This window comes from Pinus tabuliformis, chromosome 2_2, assembly GCF_031772625.1.
Source record: "Pinus tabuliformis cultivar Carrire ecotype Pingquan chromosome 2_2, CPIR1, whole genome shotgun sequence".
In the NCBI taxonomy this organism is placed as follows: domain Eukaryota; kingdom Viridiplantae; phylum Streptophyta; class Pinopsida; order Pinales; family Pinaceae; genus Pinus; species Pinus tabuliformis.
This window is the reverse complement of record NC_142300.1, coordinates 567,032,450-567,052,755: the sequence shown is the minus strand read 5'-3', so window position 1 is coordinate 567,052,755 and position 20,306 is coordinate 567,032,450. Positions and strand designations below refer to the sequence as shown.

Below are 20,306 nucleotides of genomic sequence, written 5' to 3'. Positions count from 1 at the left end.
AAAAAATCTTTAAAAAATATATAAAAATAACAGCATTAAACTACATTTCATGTTAAAATTTATAATGAATTATATAAATATCATTAAACTCATCATAAAATTTAGGTAAAGAATTAAAAAATTAAAAAAAGAAACAACTCGCAAAATTTAATAATTTTAATAATTACCTTTTTAATTTTGGACAATCTTTTACACTATTTAACGAAGGAGGAATTGCACACTATGAATCCTTAGTATCCTATCCATGTTGGAGAGGGAAAAAAAAAAAAAAAATCCCAAATTTCTACCACTGTTCTATTGATTGGTCCTACTGATGGGGATGAACAAAAATGAGTCTAATCCTATATCCAATATAATTCTATGTATAGTACTCAAAACTATCAATGTAAAAAGTGTATGTATGAATTTGGGGTAATACATTGAAAAACTGAAGGCACTATTCTTTCTCTTGTACACTTCACTTGATTTGTCTGTAGATCTTCCAGTGTACCATCCACCATAGTTGTAACTTTTAGTGCCAATAGTAACCCAAAAATGTCTTTGCACCATCCACACTAGGGAAATAAGGTGGTTCAAAATATATATGACGTAGGGCATCACAAGCACCTAGATATGATGGACCCTTCATTTCAGTGCTACCCATGGTTGTTACTACCAGCTGCTGATATGAGAAGAAAAACCTTTTCACCGCGGCTTCTATTGCCTGGAAGGCCAACAGAACATGTATTGTTGCAACATGGTAAGCACCTGAAGTGTTATGTGAGCGCAGTCCATGTGAATGAAACAAATGCATAAGTGCCTCCTGGAGCCTTGGTCCACCCTTTGTATCAGCCTCAACACCGATGACTTTGGGCACCAGATGCCTTAGTTCCTTGCATGCATTTGTAAGGTCTCTAAGGGGGGCAGACCGAAGGCAATATGCGCCTGCAAGCGTACTAGTGCTGCTAACTGCCAACTGGTGTTTAAGGCAAAGGAAATCATCTGGGTCCATTACTAGAAGCAAATTCACAATTTCTGTGAGCATGTTCCACATCCTTTCAACCATCCAACAGTCTGTGGATGCTCCTACGAAATCCCCAGAGTCTATTCTTTCATATACTCTCTGCAACAATTCTTGGCCTACAAATACCCACGCCTCAAAGATCTGGAGGACATTGCAAAGTTTGGCATCTTCTAGATTATGGAACTGTTTATGTTGTTTTAAAGAGTGCAAATATCTTGGCTTGCAGATTCTATCATATTCAAGAAGAGGCTTACCTGACATATTTGGTTCCCCCAGACCTAAAGTGAAGGGAGTCCTCTGCATATGGCCTTCAATGGCAAGCCATATTCTAGAAACCATAGCTTCAGCGCTTTTCCATGTACCCAAACGAGGAAGTGAGCTCTCTTCACTTGTTCTGCTAACCACAGGTAAAGCACCAGGTCTCTGCCATACCTCATGGAAAACTTTCCATGAGAGAACACCACTACTTACTGACAACTGAAGAGTGGGAACCTGCTTGTCATTTTCACAAATCATTGAAATCAACTCAATCTGGGAACTAATTAAGGATTCAAGCCTTCTCTTCCATTCCTCTTTGTCAATGTAAGTCCTTGTGTCACAGAAGACAGACGAAACAAACTGAAAAGTAATCTCCAATGACTGTAAGGCAGCCTTTACCAACCCCTCTCTAGACCAACCAGGCCATTCCTTGAATTTCCACATGGCACTGAGCTCGGGGAGATGCACATACTGCTCGTAACCCGCACACTCCATGGGGGAGGGCTCTATGGATTCTTCAACAAAGGCAAAATAGGATGCCATTTTTTTACAGGACATATTTTTTCCCTGCAAACATAACGAGGAGAGTAAAGACACTAATGCTCTCCATATACCATAATCTAAAAAGAACAACATAATAATAGAATAAACACTAAAATACATTTTAAACACTAAAATTTTGAAAACTGGAATAGAATAAAATGTTCTTAAATCCTTGATATATTTAAAAAGCCATAATATATCAAAAAGCTATATATAATACGTTACTGGACAAAAAACATATCTATTTGTTGCAACTCAACTTTTTATGTAGATGATAAAAACTCAACACATAAATAATGAAAAGAGTTAAATAATGTCAACACATAAATATATATTTTTCCAGTTAACAAAGTGAATAGATATAAGCTAAATATACGGTGGTTGGTCTGTTGGCACTTAAATTCTGAGCACATTACTGTTGCACGTCCGGCAAGGACAAACTCTGTAAGTGCTTTCATCAACTGATTTTAGTCTGAATATCTAAAGTGTTAATATTTAATGTAAATATTTAAACTCATTAAAAGCATCTCGACGGAAAGGTTTCCGGTTTCAATCCTGGACATAGAAACAGCGATATTTTCTCTGGGTTTGAGCTGAGAGTTGAATAAATTATGATGTAACATCGGCTGCAATGCCTCTGCGAAGAAAGAACAACACTCATTCTCAGTATGCTCATAAAGCATAAAATACCCATTGCTTAATAAAAAGGCATTCCCCCAATATCGAAAATATGTTCCATTAACTGTATCCTTTCTCACTTTGTCTTCGTGACATCTAATGAAGCAAATAATGATACCCTTTATGAAAAAGTTATCAATGTGAGAGAGGATTAGTTTCACCGGGAGAGGATAAAGTTGTCAAAAATTGATTTATTAGTTAGTTTACTGATTCAATAAATAGTATATTAATAGATTCAGTAATTCAAATATATTTTATGTTACATATTTATTAATTAGTTTAGTAAAATATTATGTTAATTCAGCTATATTTCAGCTATATTTCATATGTTTTCAAAATATTCTTAAATCACTTTATGGAATCCGCTATATTTCAGCTATATTTAAGAATATTTCAGCTATATTTCAGCTATATTTTTTCTTAGTTTTGCACTTATAATTTACCCTACTTAATTATGCACTGTGAACTTATTGTTGACCTTCTAGGTCTTTCCTCAGTTTTCTCGATAGTCTTAGCTACCTTTTTTTCGTAGTTTTGCACTTGTATTTATCTTCCTTTGATTTTGAGCTATGAACTCACAGTTGACCTTCTAGGTCTTTCCTTAATTCAGAGATTTTTACCCAAATCCAAACCACTTTTAATCATTTAAACAATTTCTCATTAAACAACGCAATACAAATAAATCAAACTATTTTTAACTTTCACCATTTTTATTTATCTAAAACTAAAATGCATCGAATTTCCTTTTTTTTTTTTTTCTTAATGAATTTGCACCTTTTCTTAGTTTACACTAACCCGTAAACTAACCTCGACTTAGTTGTGGTGCGCATATCCTCAACGAACTTGAAAATTTTAATGCTATCGAATCGCACTAATGTATTCTTTTAATGCAACGAGGTCCTTATTGTATAGTCTATTTGGGTCTAGACTTATTTATGAGTCTATCGAGTTATTAATAAGTAAAGGTAGTCTGTGTTTACTGCTGGATAATATATTTGTTTTAATCTAACTGTGGTTAGATATTGCTCCTATTATTTATGGCCTATTAGATTTGGGAATATTGGTGGCAGTTTATTTGGTATAAGTTTCTTAAAATTTAATTAATTAATTTTATATAATATAATTAAAATTTCATCATTTTTTTTTACAAGATTCCGATCAAAAACACCAAAAACTTATAATGAATGGACAAATCCGTCTCGTATTTGCAGAAGCATGTTTAATTTTAATTTATTTATTTTAAACTAAAGATGATCAAATTTCTCAGTGCTATATTTTTATTGAAAATTCATGAAAGATGCTAAACTTGCTCTGTTTTTGTGTATATTTGAATTCTTTCTGCACGCATCTGTTATCTCTTGATTTGTGATGTTCTTTTATAAACCAGCTAGGTCCATGAAATAGTTGTCATTAGGCACACTTAATCTCATTTTAGAGTAAGACTAGTAAACTAGGGCGTTCATAAAGGTTTGTTTTTGTATCCCGCTGTCAGCACTAGGGTATGGATCAACAAAATCCAGGAGAAAAGAAGAAGGCTTGATAATTCATGAAGTATTTTTTTTGTTTTTGGGATTGGTGAAGGAAAAATTGGTAAATTACAGCATTCATAAATTTTTATCCATCCAATTGGCAGCACTAGTGTATGGATCAACAAAATCCAGGAGTTAAACTCGAAGGCTTGCTAATTTGTTCAGGAATGATTTTTCACTATTTTGAGACTGGTGATGATTGTGGGTTGTTGGAGCCTATAATTTAAAAGGGTAACATTCAGTTGCTGGTTCTACATTGCAAATGCTCATGTAAGAGACGACTGATGTTTATTGAAGGAATCCAATATCGGTCTACCTTTTCATGGAAATTTAATGGAATGTTTACCATCCTATGCTCTGTTTACTGTCTAGCTTTTGCATGCACGTAGGTAGCTTCAAGCAGTGCCTTCTGGTCAGCAGAAAGGTTTGAGCAATCAAGTTTCATGGCTTCCCAAGGGTTTGAATTCATGACTCAACGATATAGAAGACTGTTGGATTACATTGGGAGTAAAGATCAGTGGATCAACAGAGATAGTTACTTGAGATGGTTCTTCATTATATACCAACCTATTATAAGTATATATGATATTGTTTAGCTAGGATGGAAGTTGGAGCAGATTGAAGGGTTGCAGTGCTAATTAAGCATTTCCCGCCTCTGCGCTTCACATTAACGACACCACCTTTCCAACATCTTCTCTTGTTTGCTGCTTGAATTTCGTTGGTGAATGACTCGGTTGTCTCTACTCTTGCGTGGGAAGACAATATTAGTCAAACCTAAGTCACTCAGAATGGGTAACCAAGAAGACAAGAGAATCAACAAGTAATACACAATGGTAGATAAACCTAAATTGGTGAGAATGGGCAACCAAGAAGACAAGAGAATCAACCAGATACAATGTTGGTTAAATCTAAGTCAGTGAGAATGGGCAACCAAGAAGACGAGAATCAACAAGATAAATGGTGTTGGAGAATGTAATTTTTTTTTGGAAAAAAGAGATCAATTGCCCTTAAGAAAAGGCTAGCACATGAAAGTTCGCAGTCTTTCAAAATAACTTTACAATTAAGTTATGTCAAATAGTAGTTATGTTATTGAAAATTATATAGAGATCACAGAAGATATTTTCCATATTGAAAGTTTAAAGCAAATCCAACTGGTTTTTGTCAAAAGATATAACATGACTTATAGATGGATCAAGCACGGCAGACAAAGACCTATATGAATCAGACCGAGGACGAACTTGATCCAAATTGCATTTGTAAGTTTCAATGGTGACCGACGGAAAACAAATTTACACATCTTGCCACCTGTCCTGTAAGTTGGGTGTATGTTGCAGTCTCAAACCATGTTATGTCTTGAAAATTTTACAGAGAACGCATAAGATATTATTCATATCCTAAATCAAACTTGTTTACCTGGCTTTCAGATAGATTTAAAAAGATATTACTTGACTTCTAGATAAGATCATTAACTTCCTTTTTAATGAAATTTGGAGGGAAATAGATGTTAAAATTCACCAAGAATTCGCAGGCTTCAGGGGCACTAACCTTGCCAACCGCAAATCTCGATAACCAATGGCCAGCTCCTCCAGGTATTGAACGTCTCCTCTGTTCTGTTCGCCGAATGGTTTTGCAGATAATGTTCTGTTCGCCGCGGAGTAGGAATGGTTTCGCAGATGAGCTGGCTGGGACTTTGAAGGCCGGAGGAGGTTGGTCCCGTTCGTGAGTGAGGTAAATGAGCTCTCCCGTCGGGCATTAATATGATCTGAGTGGAGGCCACGCGCTCCCGTCCGGCATCAATACGTCATCAATACGATCTGAGGGGAGGCTGCGGGTGGCTGCGAGCAGGGTCGCCGGGGGTTTCGATGGGCAGCCGGAGAGGGATGCCGGAGACAGATGATGTATTGCCGGATGATGTATGGTCGATGGTGGTCGCCGTGCTCTGTGAGGCTGTCAGAGGGGTACCTCCATAGCATTAACTTTGCTATGGAGGTGGAAATAGGAATTGCCCGGTTAAACCTTATCTGCTGATGTCATTAACATGCATCCGGATTGCAGAATGACCGATCTTTTACCTGGGGATCTGTGCACACAATCTTAAAAAGCTTTTTCTCGATATTAAAAGAATAGATAAGTGAACGAATAGACAAGCGGGCTTTGATGATTTTGAAAGTGACAGGTAAGGAAAAACCATTGATGTTGAAACCATTGGCTGGTAATTTCACCCAAAGAACTTTCAGCTTCGTGGAAACCATGGCCTCCCCATAGAAGGTTCAGCCCCCAGTTTTGAAGAGCAAAACTACGTCCTCTGCCTCCACACTGCTTCTTCGTCTTTATAACTGCTCTCATCCATCTCCAGATTATTGAATTCAGCTTTCACGCAATTCTGTCGAACAGTCACATTCATTGATCAAATCATCTCTGTCTATCTTCTCGCAGAGACATTGAATTTAGGGGCCGAGAAAAGCAGAGGCACCATAGGAGAATGAAGCCGAACAAGGAAAATGGAAGCGGCGTATCTGTTATGTTACATAACATTAGTTATGAAGCAGGAAAGCTTCCGGCCATGAAAGATGCCATCGGGCCGATTGCGTCCTTGACTAGAAGAGTGGAAATGGGCGCACTCAGATCTAAAGACTGGGCGTGCAATGTGTCGAGGATAGCCAACACTGCAGGAGCGTGGCAAGCCGCTGTTCTTCCCGCACAGAGATCAACAACTACGCCGCCTCCCTCCTCCACCACCACGACAAGATCACAATCCCAGTGTGGACTGCAACAGAGGAGGGTTGTTCATGGCAATCACACGCCTGTAATGGCGATGACATTGAGCTGTTGGGTACCAACTTAATTATTATCTTTTTGATTCCTTTCCCAACATTATTTCAGTTTCCCTTCCAACTTCCTCAACTAAGGAGCCGCTATTTCACTACCAAAATATGCCCACAACGGGTGACGTGGAGTAGTACGAGCTGTTTTCAGTCCCACTGGCCTCTGCAAATTGTAAATTTTTTGATAAAATGGATCTGTCGATATTTTTCCGAATGCATATTGTTTATTGTCATCGCATATTATACTGTGAATGCCTCCTGAATACAACACAGGATTACGCTTGTGTCGACAATTACATTTTATATTTGTACCCAGTAAATTCTTCTGCCTAATATGGATATTTAAAAAACGATTTATTTCCCCATTTTGCTTGACCACATCTGAAAATCCTTAACGACACGGTTATAGCAAGAAGCGAGAGCTTTTTTCTTTTTTCATGATTAGCGCATACTCCAGAGTACAACCTATTAAACTGCTCCATAGCTCTAGATAACCAAAAGCATACGGTGCCCAATGTAAAGATGCTATGAAACAGCCCCATAGAATGAACTTTTCCCTATACAGTGTTTCAACTAATTATCCGAGGTTTATTTTATAGCTTAGTATTTATTTTACAATTTTTATAGTCTAGTATTCATTGTACAACTTAATATGAATTGTATAACCTGATATGATGTGTAATTTATCAGATTATCATTAAAATTATTCATATCCATCAAAATAAAAATTATAAAAAATTAAAATTTAAAAAAATTAAATAACTATACAAAATATTGTTTATAAAAAAAAATTACACCCACACAAATTGTATCCCTAAATTCATATTCGATCCATTTAAAATAGATCTATGTTGTAGCACTAATAACAAACTAACAAACTAGACTAAGGTTTCACTTTCTCTTACGCATCATAATTCAAATAGACTCCCAAAAAAACCTTTTCATATCTCTAATCATAATTCAAATTGACTTCAAATCAACCCACCATCTCTCCATCGTGGGTAGATTAATGGGCTAGTCCAACCCGTTTTGTTCCATTAAACTCCCTTGGGAGGATGGAAATATGATGACTTCGATTCATCCTCATTCTCTACTTTTACCCTTCACACATACAGCTTGCAATTTGTGGTCAATGTTGCCATCCGTCCTTAATAACATAATATTGATCTTGAATCTAGAATGCAATTTGCAATTTGTGGTCAATGTTGCCATCTGTCCTTAATAACATAATATTGATCTTGAATCTAGAATATAATCTCACTCCTAAGTAACGAATGAGATTGTATTCCTAAGTAATCAAAATCCCATTCCTAGCGCTTTTTTAATAATTCTATGGAATGATTTTTAGTTAAGAGGAATTCATACAGGTTATAAGGAATTCAAATAGCATTATTAAAGGTTAGGTATTCAAATTATTAAAAAAAAATTGATGGAAGTTTAAATGATTTTAAAAAATGTATTCAAATAATTAAAACTTACTAAGTAGAGTTAGCATCTTAGATTTATAGTTTTTATTGAGTTTCGGAGATAAAATTACCTAAATTTATAGTTGTTGCATATTATGTTTTTCGATGTCAGTTATGAGTATAAATAGAATTTTTTTCAAGGTTTAATCGCTAATGGACTATTTCATAACAATCAATAAAGGAAAAAAACTATATTGTGTAAATATTATATGTTTTGGAGTTTTTGTTGGAATCCGATGAACTTTTTTGGACCAAATCTTGATATTTGTTGTTAAAAAACGGTTTTTGACTACATATATGAATAACACTCTGAAAACGAAGAAAATAAAAAATTTTGATGGAAGGGGAACAAGGGCGAGAGCGAAAAACTAGGGTTTGACACTTGAAGCGACAGAATCAAGCTGGTAACCATGGAGGGGCAAGGAGGAGGGAGCTCCACTCCCTCCTACAGTAACATGGTTTCAAACAGAGGCAGAGCAGAGAATAGAAACAAGCCACAAAGCTCCTCGGAGCACAAGACAAAAATCTCTGACATCCAAAAGGCAGAAGGCAGCAAACCCCATGAAAAGGAAGGGACCCACGAGGAGGTCCGACAGGAGGAGAAAATAGAAGACAGCGGTCAGGGATCTAAGAATATAGCTAAGATGGGGCCTTGCAAACCAAAGTCCAACATTAAACTGCAGGTAATCCTAAATGATCCAACTCTGCTAGAGCACAGGGATCATATGACAACCTATGCGATCATCTGCAAGTTTATGGGCATCTAGCCGACGGAGAGAGCACTGTACACTTGGATAAAAAACACTTGGAAACCAAAAGGAGAGTTAACGATACATCTTGGATCCAAGGGTTTTTTTACTATAGTATTCACGAACCTAGAGGACAAGGACAGAATTTTTGAAGGAGGACCATACTTCTATGTGGCTACTGGTCTCTATATGCGACCTTGGATGTTGAACTTTGTTCCGGAGCGAGAAACGTTCACATCGGTCCCGGTATGGATTAGACTATACTCCTTACCTTTAGATTATTGGATGCCTGAATCTTTAAAAGCTATAGGTAACAAATTAGGTCATTTCATAAAGATATCAGAGGCGACTCTGCGAGGAAAATATACCTCCTTTGCTCGCATATGTGTAGAGATGGACTTATCAGGAGCACTTCCAGATGAAGTCATCCTAGAAGTTTATGACGAGGAATGGGTTCAGGCAGTTGACTATGAACACATACCATTCAGATGTCACAAATGTCATGAACATGGACACCTATTCAGAGACTTCCCTCTTAATAAAAGGGAGGAACACCAGAAAACCAACAAAGGAAAAGACCCTATAGGGTTTACGAAAGTGGGAGGAAAAGGGAAAGGAGAGGGAAAAAAGACCCAAAAGAAACCTAGTGAGAGCAAAGGACCAAGTCACAACAGTTTTGAAATTTTAGAGGATGAAGTGGAAGAGGAAGGAATACAAAAGAAACAAGAGGACCAGCAAAGCGGAAAAGGAAAAGAGGCTAGCATGGAGATCACACAGGAACAAAATGAAAACAAAATGGACCCACTGAGTACCATGGATCTAGAAAGGGACCATGATATGACCCTAAGTGAAAGTGGTACAGAGGACCAAGACTTACAGGAGATCCTTGAGAGGGAGAACCTTGAACTAGAAAAGTTTCTAGAACAAGGAAGCAACAAAGGAATACCTCAGGAGGAAGTTGATAGGGTGCAATAGTTATTCCTCAACAAATCACATCAAAAAGATCTAGGAGTCAAAAGAGGCCATGATAACCAAGAAAATAGAGGGGTTACATCAATGGGATTAATATTAGGAAAATCCGCCAAAAACCCAGGTAAGAAAAGAGGAAGGAAGAGACAAAAAGAACTGCTGCTAGAATGTGGAAAACTCATGATTGACTCAGGCAAGATGAAAGATCTCTCTAGTTACTCCTTTATAAACCCCCCTCAATGAAGCTCACTACCTGGAACATTAGAGGACTAGGGAGTAGAAGAAAACAAAGAAATCTAAGTAACAGAATCAAAGAAGAAAAACCAGACATGATGTTCATATAGGAAACCAAATGCTCAGTAGAGAAGATCAGAGAAAAGCATAGCAAATGGTTAAGTAAATATGAGTATCTTGAAGTCAAAGCAACTAACTCAGCTGGTGGAATTCTCACTTTATGGAATCCTCAGAAATTTGGTATACTTGATGCAGAGGCATCCAGACACCACCTTTCTTTGATTATTCAACCTGTGGGGGACAAGGAGTGTTACATGATCACCAATGTCTATGGCCCTCAACTACTGGAAGATAAAATCAGACTCCTCTCCTCTCTGGAGGAAATGAAGCAAAGACACCCAGCAATACCTTGGATTCTAGGGGGAGACTTCAATATGATTAAATCTCTCACAGAAAAAAAGGGGGAACCAGAACACTTGGTAGAGACTCAGTTGCCTTCTAGAACTTCCTCACCAATATGAGACTGGTGGATATGGACACAAGTAATGGCATCTTCACATGGAATAACAAAAGAGGGGGTACTACCCAAGTAGCCTCAAGATTAGACAGATTCATAATCTCAGAAGAACTTCTGCTCACTAGACGAAGCCTGACAGTGTTCATCCTCCCTTTTGGAGGCTCAAACCACTGGCCCATCCAGCTGGAAGCTTCCTTAACTGATACACCAAGAAATAGACCCTTTAGGTTTGAGAATGTTTGGCTCACTCACTCTGATTTCCTCACAAACATTGAGAAGTGGTGGAAAGAAGAGTTACACTCCCAAGGCACGAAGATGGTCCTTCTACATCTTAGGCTCAAACACATCAAGAGAAAACTCAAAGAATGGAATAGAAATGAGTTTGGCAATATCTTCAAAGCTAAAGGAGAAGTGGGAAAGCAATTACAGGAAATTAACCAAATTCTCATCACTGAAGGCTTCACAGAGGAAAGAAAAGAGCTAGCCAACTCTCTTCAACAAGAATGGGACAATAGATGTCTCCAAGAGGAGATCTTCTGGAGACAAAAATCCAGAGTACAATGGATTAAGGAAGGGGAGAGAAACACCAAATTCTTTCACAAATCCACCATAGCACACAGGACTAACAATAGGATTTTGAAACTCATAGATTCTCAAGGAACAGAGAAAAATACTCATGAGGAAATGGAAGATGTACTGGTCCAACATTTTCAAAGCATTGTTGAGGAAACCATAGCAGACAGATCCCAATTCACGAAAAGATTCACTCAGCACATTCCTAAGCTGGTTTCCAGGGAAGACAATCATAATCTCAACAGGCCAATGACGGAGGAAGAGGTCAATGAAGTTATCAGAGATATGCACAATGGAAAAGCTCCAAGCCCAGATGGTTTCAATGTGGACTTCTTCAAAATATGCTAGAATATTGTCAAACATGACATTCTGGAGGTAGTGGAGGACTCGAGAAACTCTAAATCAGTTTTGAGGGCGCTTAATGAATCCTTCATTGCCTTAATCCCCAAACAGGAAAAAGCCACCTCTCCTGAAAAGTTCAGACCCATAGCATTATGCAATGTGGTGTACAAAATCATTTCCAAAGTCATTGCCAACAGACTCAAACCCCTCCTCCCAACTCTGGTGTCAGAGGAACAAACGGGTTATGTGGAAGGGAGGCAAATTCTCAATAACATCATTCAAGCTCATGAAGTGGTACATTCCCTCAAAACCAATAAGCAAGCGGGAATGATAATATAGCTGGACATAGCGAAAGCTTACGATAAATTAAGCTGGGCTTACATAAGGGCTGTACTCAAAGCATATGGCTTTGACCACAATTGGATAAGGTGGGTTATGGCTCTAGTTACCACGGCCAGTTGTTCAATTCTTCTCAATGGCTCTCCATCCAGAACCTTCAAGCCTTCGAGAGGTCTCAGACAAGGAGATCCTCTCTCCCCATTCCTCTTCATTCTCATGATGGAAGGGTTGGGCAGAGCGATCATTGCTGCCAAGAAGGAAGGAAGAATACAGGGACTGAGACTCACACAGAACGGAGACACTGTGACACATCAACAATTTGTGGACGATACTATGCTGCAGGGAATTCCAACAGTCAAGGAAGCCAAAGCATTCAAGCAAATTCTGTATGAGTTTGCAATGGCAGCTGGCACTGAGGTAAGCCTCTCAAAATCAAAGATCTTCTTTTTCAATACTGATATTTCTATTCAAAGAAATATCTCCAGAATTCTAGGCTTTCAAAGAGATTCACTTCCCTCAAAGTATCTGGGAATTCCACTCACTGATAAACCGCTGAACAAGGACATCTGGGAGTCTGTAACAAATAAATTGAAAGACAAGGTCAGCAAGTGGACAAGCAGAGCCTTGAACCTAGCAGGGAGGTTGGTCCTCACTAAAGCGATACTTCAAACTATCCCAATCTACATGCTATCAGCCCTTCCAGCTCCAAAGGGAGTCCTTCAGCAAATCAGAAATATTCAAAGAGACTTTCTCTGGGGCAAAGGGGAAGAGAAAAAGAAATGGGCTCTGGTTGCTTGGGATAAGATCTGCAAACCCAAATCACATGGTGGTTTGGGTCTACATGACCCAGATATCCTAGACAAAGTTCTGGGAGCAAAACTGTGGTGGAGATGGCTAAAGGAAATACAAAAACCCTGGGCGAAACTCTGGAAACAAAAATATGCTATGAATTAGCAAGAAACGGACCTCATAAGAATGACAGGACACATAAAAGGTTCCCATATCTGGAACAAGGCCTAGGAGAACAGAGCTTTAGTTCAAAAACATAGTTTCTGGGAGATCAGAAATGGAAATCTAGCCTAGTTCTGGGAGGACAACTGGCAGCAGGAAGGTAACCTTAGCAGAGAGGAATTAGCAAGCATCCAAACTGATACCATTAACAAAGGATTAAAGAAAGTAAGTGACTATTGGGATCAGTCAAGGGACAATGACAAATGGAGATTTTGGAAGCTACCAGACTACAGTGAGCTGACTCCGCTGAAAACTCAAGCTAAAGCTCTGGCAACTATTCTGGAAAAGAGACAAATTTTAACCTCAACTTCAGATGACCTATTAAGATGGGGCAGCAATAATCAGGGAGTTTTCAACCTCAAAGAAGCCAAAAGAATAGCCACAGGTCTTAACTTTCCAAACACTGACAAATCATGGAAAGACCTATGGAATAACCCACATTGGATGAAGATCAAACTGTTCAGGTGGCTGGTTCAACAAGACAAGATTCTAACTTGGGAGAATCTAAGAAAGAGAGGTTTTGTTGGCCCCTCAAGATGTCACCTATGCGGCCAGCAGGAGGAAACCACAAATCATCTTCTCAACCTCTGCTCCTACACATCAACCCTATGGGACTGGATAGCAGATGTCTTCAAGCAAACAGACAGGAATGAAAATAATATAATGATTACGTTGAAAAATTGGAGAAGAGATTTCTCGGACAATGAGATAATAAACACAACCTAGGCTCTAATTCCAAGGTTCTTGATCTGGAATGTATGGAAAGAGCGCAACAACAAGATCTTCAAAGACAAAAATGGCCTAGTTAGAAGCATCATTGCGCTAATCCTAAAACATCTCAAGGAGACGGTCAACACCCTTGGTGGTTGTACTACAGGAAAGCACACTGGCCACAGAGAGGCTCGCATTCTGGAAAGGTTGGAACTTTAGACACATATCCCTCAGAGTCTAAATCATACCACAAAGCATACTTCAGAGGGAAAGGCTTTATGGCAACCCCCTTCACAAGGTTTTTTAAAATTCAACATAGATGGAGCCTCAAAAGGTAACCCTGGAGACGAAGGTAACCCTGGAGACGCTGGTTATGGAGGAGTCATAAGAGATGAGGAGGGCAACATAAAAGTCATCTTTCACAGTCATCTGGGAAAAGCAACCAATAATATGGCTGAACTCATGGCTATGGAGCAATGCTTGGAGATTCTAATAGCTCACAATACACACAATGTTATTATCGAGGCTGACTCGGAGTTAGTAATCAATTCGGTCAAGCGAATAGGCATATGAACAACTCTAGATAAAATCTCAAGCCACTAGAGGCTTCTACAGGTTTATCACAAAATTCAATCACACCTAAGAATTCTAAGAACTCTCAGTTTCGTGCATGTTCGCAGGGAAGCCAACAGTGTAGCGGACTAGCTAGCCAATGAAGGGGTAAGATGCAAACGAGATAACATGTGTTGTAGGTGGGAGGAGGTACCAGACAGCCAAATGCGGGAAGGTTGTACATCTCGGGCCCTCATAGACATGGAGCAATACCAGAACAGACAGGGCAACTGACTATCACTTTTCACCATTGAAGAATCAGAGCATGTTAGAAAGATACACAGTGTTTGGGAACTTGCGAGTCTCGAATGAGATCACCATGGTTTGCCTTTGCATTGGTGCCATTGGAAGCTGGGCCAAAGAATGGGTAACCAGGCACACGGTAACATTCAGTCCCAATGGATGGCTCAGAAGTAAGGAGGGCAGCAGGCACAGAGTCACAGTGGCTTGGCGCCATAGTGGGTCAGAGTGGTTTCCAGGTCCCCGGGCACCCTCAAAACCTAAAACGACCTTCGAGAACAGCAAACGAAGACACTCACTGTACATCGCGTGGCTCTATGAGGAGAGGGATTACCACCCTTATTGGGCGGGTATCCTGTGGGATCATGGAGAGGCAGATCAAAGGCTACAGGCCAACGAGTAGGTTGGTGGGTTCGGGAAAAGTCAAAACAGCTTACGGTAAACCACCATTTTCGGGCGCCCTCAATACCAAAAGTGGTATCTATGAATAGCACGCGATGCCACTCAACTGTCAACATGTGGATTGGGGTGGAGAGTGAATACCGCCCTCATCACACGGGTATACCTTGGGCTTCTGCTCCATGCGATATGGCCCCTGGCCGTTTGATCATGAGGGAGCAGATCGACGGCTATAGGCTGTCGAGCAAGTTAGTGGGTCCCAATTCACGAAATCTCAGCGACCCGAAATCTCTTGGATACAATTTATATTTCCTTCTTCGAGTCCATTGAATGTTTTGTCAGGGCATCAAATTTTGTAAGGGTACTAAGGGCTGATTTAATTCTTCCCTTTGTGGAAGGAATTGCTTCCTCTTAACGCCTATTGTAACTTATGTAACATATTTTCAGTCACAAGTTAATAGAAGGTCCAACTCTTGCTTTAGCAAAAAAAGAATAACACTCTGAAAACCCCATGGGGCAATAATATTGTGGAGAATTCACAACTCAAACTTGTGATTCCAACAAATCCCTCAAATTTTGGGCAAATTAGATTGGAAAATACACTGGAAAAACCTCCAAAACATATAACAAATAGACTACGACAAAGAAACTCTTCAACCAACCAATCTCGCAACCTTAAGACTAAGGATTTTGAACCTCTATAAATTCTTAACAATTCCTCTATATAGTATCCTAGTGTAGTTTATCCTTCCTCTTTTAAGCTAGTTAGCCACTTTGTCAACTATGTGATATGACCTCAAGATCCTCAAAGTCATCATCCACATACAAGAATCCATACAACACCTCCACAAAACAAAACTAATACTCAAAGTTCCACCTTCATTTTGTAAATAGGTTCCTTTTGACCCCTTAAAAAAAAATCAACAACACATTATGTGCAAACTATGTCAAAGGACTTCATTTACATACAAAGTATTCTCTTTATTGCCCTCAAATTATATATTTTCATATATTATGTGTTGTTTAATAGTTGTAAGGCTCCCATGCTAGCCTATATAGTACTAAACATTCATGTCCTAGGACCATTAATAGTGCTTCCACTTACACATATGGTTGTCCTTCTAGACACAACTCAAATAGGACTAGCATCTCGTCGTCTCATCATTAATTGGAACTACAACCTCAAAAACTGTAATATTTATTGTTACTTCCATACCAATTAGTCCTCTAGACTTAACCAAGTAGGGTAATTATGGTTTACAACCTCTCTCAAGGAAAATCTCTTATTTTTCCATTTGTCTCAGTGTATCTTTTGCAAATTGACTAGGGACTTGTATCTCTTATTTTTCTTTATTTACTTTCTCTTCTAAGGTGTGTTTGCTTTGTTTCTCATTCAATGTTTTCCTTTTCCCACTTCATCAAAATTGGATCATCATAAAATTTGGCATCTATTTTGGTGCTTCATGGGTGGGAAAATTGGAGGAATTGCCATGCATGCCTCATTTAGTGGTAGGTCTCAATTTGGAAAATTGGGATTGAGAACCTTTTGAGGCCATTGTTTTTTCATTTTGGTTATAAGTGAACAAAGACTGAATATATGGTCCTAGTAAGAAGATCAAGGATCTATGGTATGTACCTTTTGAGGTATTGGAGAAAGTGGAAGATAACTCCTACATACTTAGTCTATCTCCATACGAGTGCATTTACACAGTAATGAATTTGGATTATTTGAAACTCTATGATCTTTCCATGTCAAATAGAGAGGAGGAGCAGGTCCTACCTACCATAGAGGACATAGCACCAAACTTTTGGGTAGAGTTCGCAGAAGATAGTTTTGTATAAAATGTCTAGAACTACAAAATAGGGGCAACATTACCTTTGGTTGATTGGGTTGAAAGGATAAATTCTAGGCAAAGAAAAATGGTATTCCCAGGTGAAGGTAGAGGAAAATTTTTGTCACCTTATTTAATAAACCTTTTTGGGACTAGAAGCCTCCCTAAGTGAGGAGGTATGATCTAGATTGGATAATCATATATTTTGGTACTTTTTGGGTGGAAAAATCGGAGGAATTAAAATGCAAGGAATATTTTAGTGACCAAAAGGGGTCTGAAACATTTCAAAATCATTTTGAGGAATTAAACAATGTTTTTGGGTGTTGCAACATTCACCTACACCAACAGCGTTGATCTACACATTAACACCTTCCCAACGATGTGAAAATCACCTTAAGTTGAGCTCATATGTGAAAGTTATGTCTCCTATAAGTTAACCACCATGGTACATTTAGATGCCACATCAACCCCCATTACTCACTCATGTAGGGATAACCACATGTAGAATTTTAAGAATATTCTTGAAGTTCCAAAACCTTATCACCAATTGAGGGTTAAGGAAGTCAAAATCCTAACCCTAGATGACTATATAGCTATGTTAAATACTAGGTGACTACGAGGAGAAGGGGTACCATACTTTTGTAATGCACTTGATCCATAGTTGGAAAATATCTAAAAGTGGTATTTTAAGAGCATAACAGAGGAGGAGGAGGGTTCGTAGTAACCAAAAAAGTCATAATGTTAAAAGGTAACTCCATAATGAGTACCCATTCTTTTGTATGTTTAATTTTTTTTATCATTGAAGCAATAGAGTAGAGCATAGGCCTTATGTGGAATTTTAAGAATATTCTAGAAGGTCTAAATCATTATCACTAATTGAGTGTCAAGGAATTCAAAACCCTAACCGTAGATGGCTATTTAGCTATTTTAAATACTAGGCCACTAGGACGAGAAGGGATTTCATTCTTTAACAATGTATTTGTTCTATAGCTAAACAAAACATATAGGAGTGGTATTCTAAGAGAATAATAATGAGGAGGAGGATTGTGTAGTAGTCATCCAGGCTGCAATGTCAGAACATAACTTCATAGCGAGTGCCCATTCCTTTGTATGTGCATTTTTTATAGCTGAAGCAAAGAGAGAAAATCATAGGCCTCACATTCTACCTAGGTCTTCTTCCATATCAGGTATCCTACTCTAAGTCTTGTGTTCATTTTTGTGGATGGTGTATTTTGTAATTGTTCTTTAATTTTCATAGTTCATTTATTTATTAAAGTTAAGCCATAAGCTAGAGATAAGAAAATCCTAAAATATTAGGAAATAAACTTGCATAGTCTAGGATTTCATACTATTATAAAGATATTTTGTGATGAACTATTCTAGTGGAATATCCATGAAAGTTTACAAATCACCACTCCTAGACATGATTGGTTATTTTTCTTTATCAAATTCCTTCTTTTCCAATTAGGGAAAATTTTACGGATGGAATTTTTTCTGTGTGGAATCCTTCACGAATCTTACTAGTTCCTAACATGCAAACTATAAAATGTTCAGTAATATTTTTGAAAAAATATTCAAATTTCTAATGATTTTATATAGTCTATAAAATGTTGACAAATTTTAATGTAAAATAATTTTATCCTATAAAATTTGGGCAAATCATTTTTAGAAAAAATGTAAATTGACAAATCTTTTTTTTGGAAAAAGCATGGAAAATTAGTCTATCTACAAAATTTAGCTCCTAAAATTTTCCCTATTTCTAATACGAGTTAATTACAACTTTTTCCTTTATACGCTCATCTCAGGTTACCTGGCCATTAGAATCCCTAATTCTAATCCAATCAATGATGGTAAGCACATTGCTCATTATCATTCTTATTGTTGAGTCCCAAACCTGCATCTTCCCTATATACCTTTTCAGCCTTCTTTTCCATTTATTTGATCCACCAAGCTGTCAAATCATTGCATATTAGTCTAAAAAGAGCTTATGAAATGGTTTCCTAACTATGTTTATGACTGCTGTTTGATTTAGATTTTTGTTCAAGCAGCTGCGGAAACTTGTCACTTTCTGCAGCCAGCTCAAGTTTTCGTAGCCATTTTGTTAAAGACTATGTTACAGGTGTCCAATGGAGAATCCGGCCACATGGGCAAGCTGCAAATGACATGTACATGGAGCGTGTCCCCTCATTTCAGCTGAATCACTCACAAACAGCCATGGTTAAAGACAGTCAAAGGAGGGGTCAAACCAAGAGTTTTGCGGTGGCACGGCTCTGTTTTGCCCACGTGAAGGTTTGCGTGGCAAGATCCTCAAATTCCGGAGGTGTGCCAACACCTGTGGATCAACCCGTGAACTGAATCGAGCAGCCACCACTCCATGGATTTAACTGTCATAATTACCATACCGCTAGATCTCAGGCCGTGGAGATTTACGTGTCTGTTTGGCAGCGTAGAATCTAGGAATTAGTTGCAGCATTTTCACTTATAAATAACGCGTTATCAAACGCTTGACAGTTAGCTTTTCATATGTAATATTGACTGTGTTTTACGAGCCACTGTACCGTGCTCTATTTCTATGTTTTTACTGCACTTTAATATATGAGAAGACATCATTCTTGAGTTCCATTTGTAACTGAGTATTGATTGGCTGAGGTTGCAAAGGGCCCCTGTACACCAAAGCCCTGTATCTACTGTATAATTTCTCGCCTTCTTTCATTATGTTACTGCTTTTATAATTAGTTGCCTGTATATATATTTCCTGATGTTTATAACTAACTGCTATTCATCTTTTCCTTTTATGTTTTCTTATGGTTGCTAGCTGATCAGTCTTTGTCTTTCAGGTTCTTGTAGGCAGCCCGGGCAAATCACATAGTTTTAATGACTACTGACATGAGATCATCTTGTCCTTTCTGCTGATTCATTTACTGAGTTTTAATTCCAGCATTGTCATTTCTTTCAATTTTTCTTTGCTTATTTACTTTTCTGCCACTTAGATATCATATTACTCATATGTTTATGATTTCCTTCCTATAGCCAAGCAACTCAATTAGTGAGGAATCAGAATATTATTTGATGTAGTATGATTTAGTTTGCTTTCCTGCAAGTTAGAGATTAAATTACTTATGTCATTTTCAAGAATTGAAATATGAATGAGTAGTTAAATCTTAGTTTCCTTTTATGCAATTTGATTTTCTGCAATTTAGATATCATATTACTCAGCTTGTTTATGATTACTTCCTATAGCCGGAGCGAGTTGAAAGGTGAAGGGTCAGAATGTGGGTTGAAGTAGTGTGATTTAGTTTTCTTTGCTTTCAGTCTTTGAGTTGCTTTGAGTTCAGTTTTTTTTTATTTTCTTTTCATACAGCAGTAAGGATACTAGGCCATTGTCACTAGTTCACTGTTTTGGTACATTTATTTCCTTTTGAGAATTGATTTCATCACAGTCAGTTTGAAACCTTCTTTTCGAGAACTTTAAAGTT

General features: G+C 38.0%; 1 pseudogene; it reads right to left on the bottom strand.

Moving 5' to 3' along the window:
• Positions 1 to 511: 511 nt before the first annotated feature.
• LOC149193930 (nematode resistance protein-like HSPRO2 pseudogene) lies at positions 512 to 1,804 on the bottom strand (annotated as a pseudogene).
• Between the last annotated feature and the right edge of the window lie 18,502 nt (positions 1,805 to 20,306).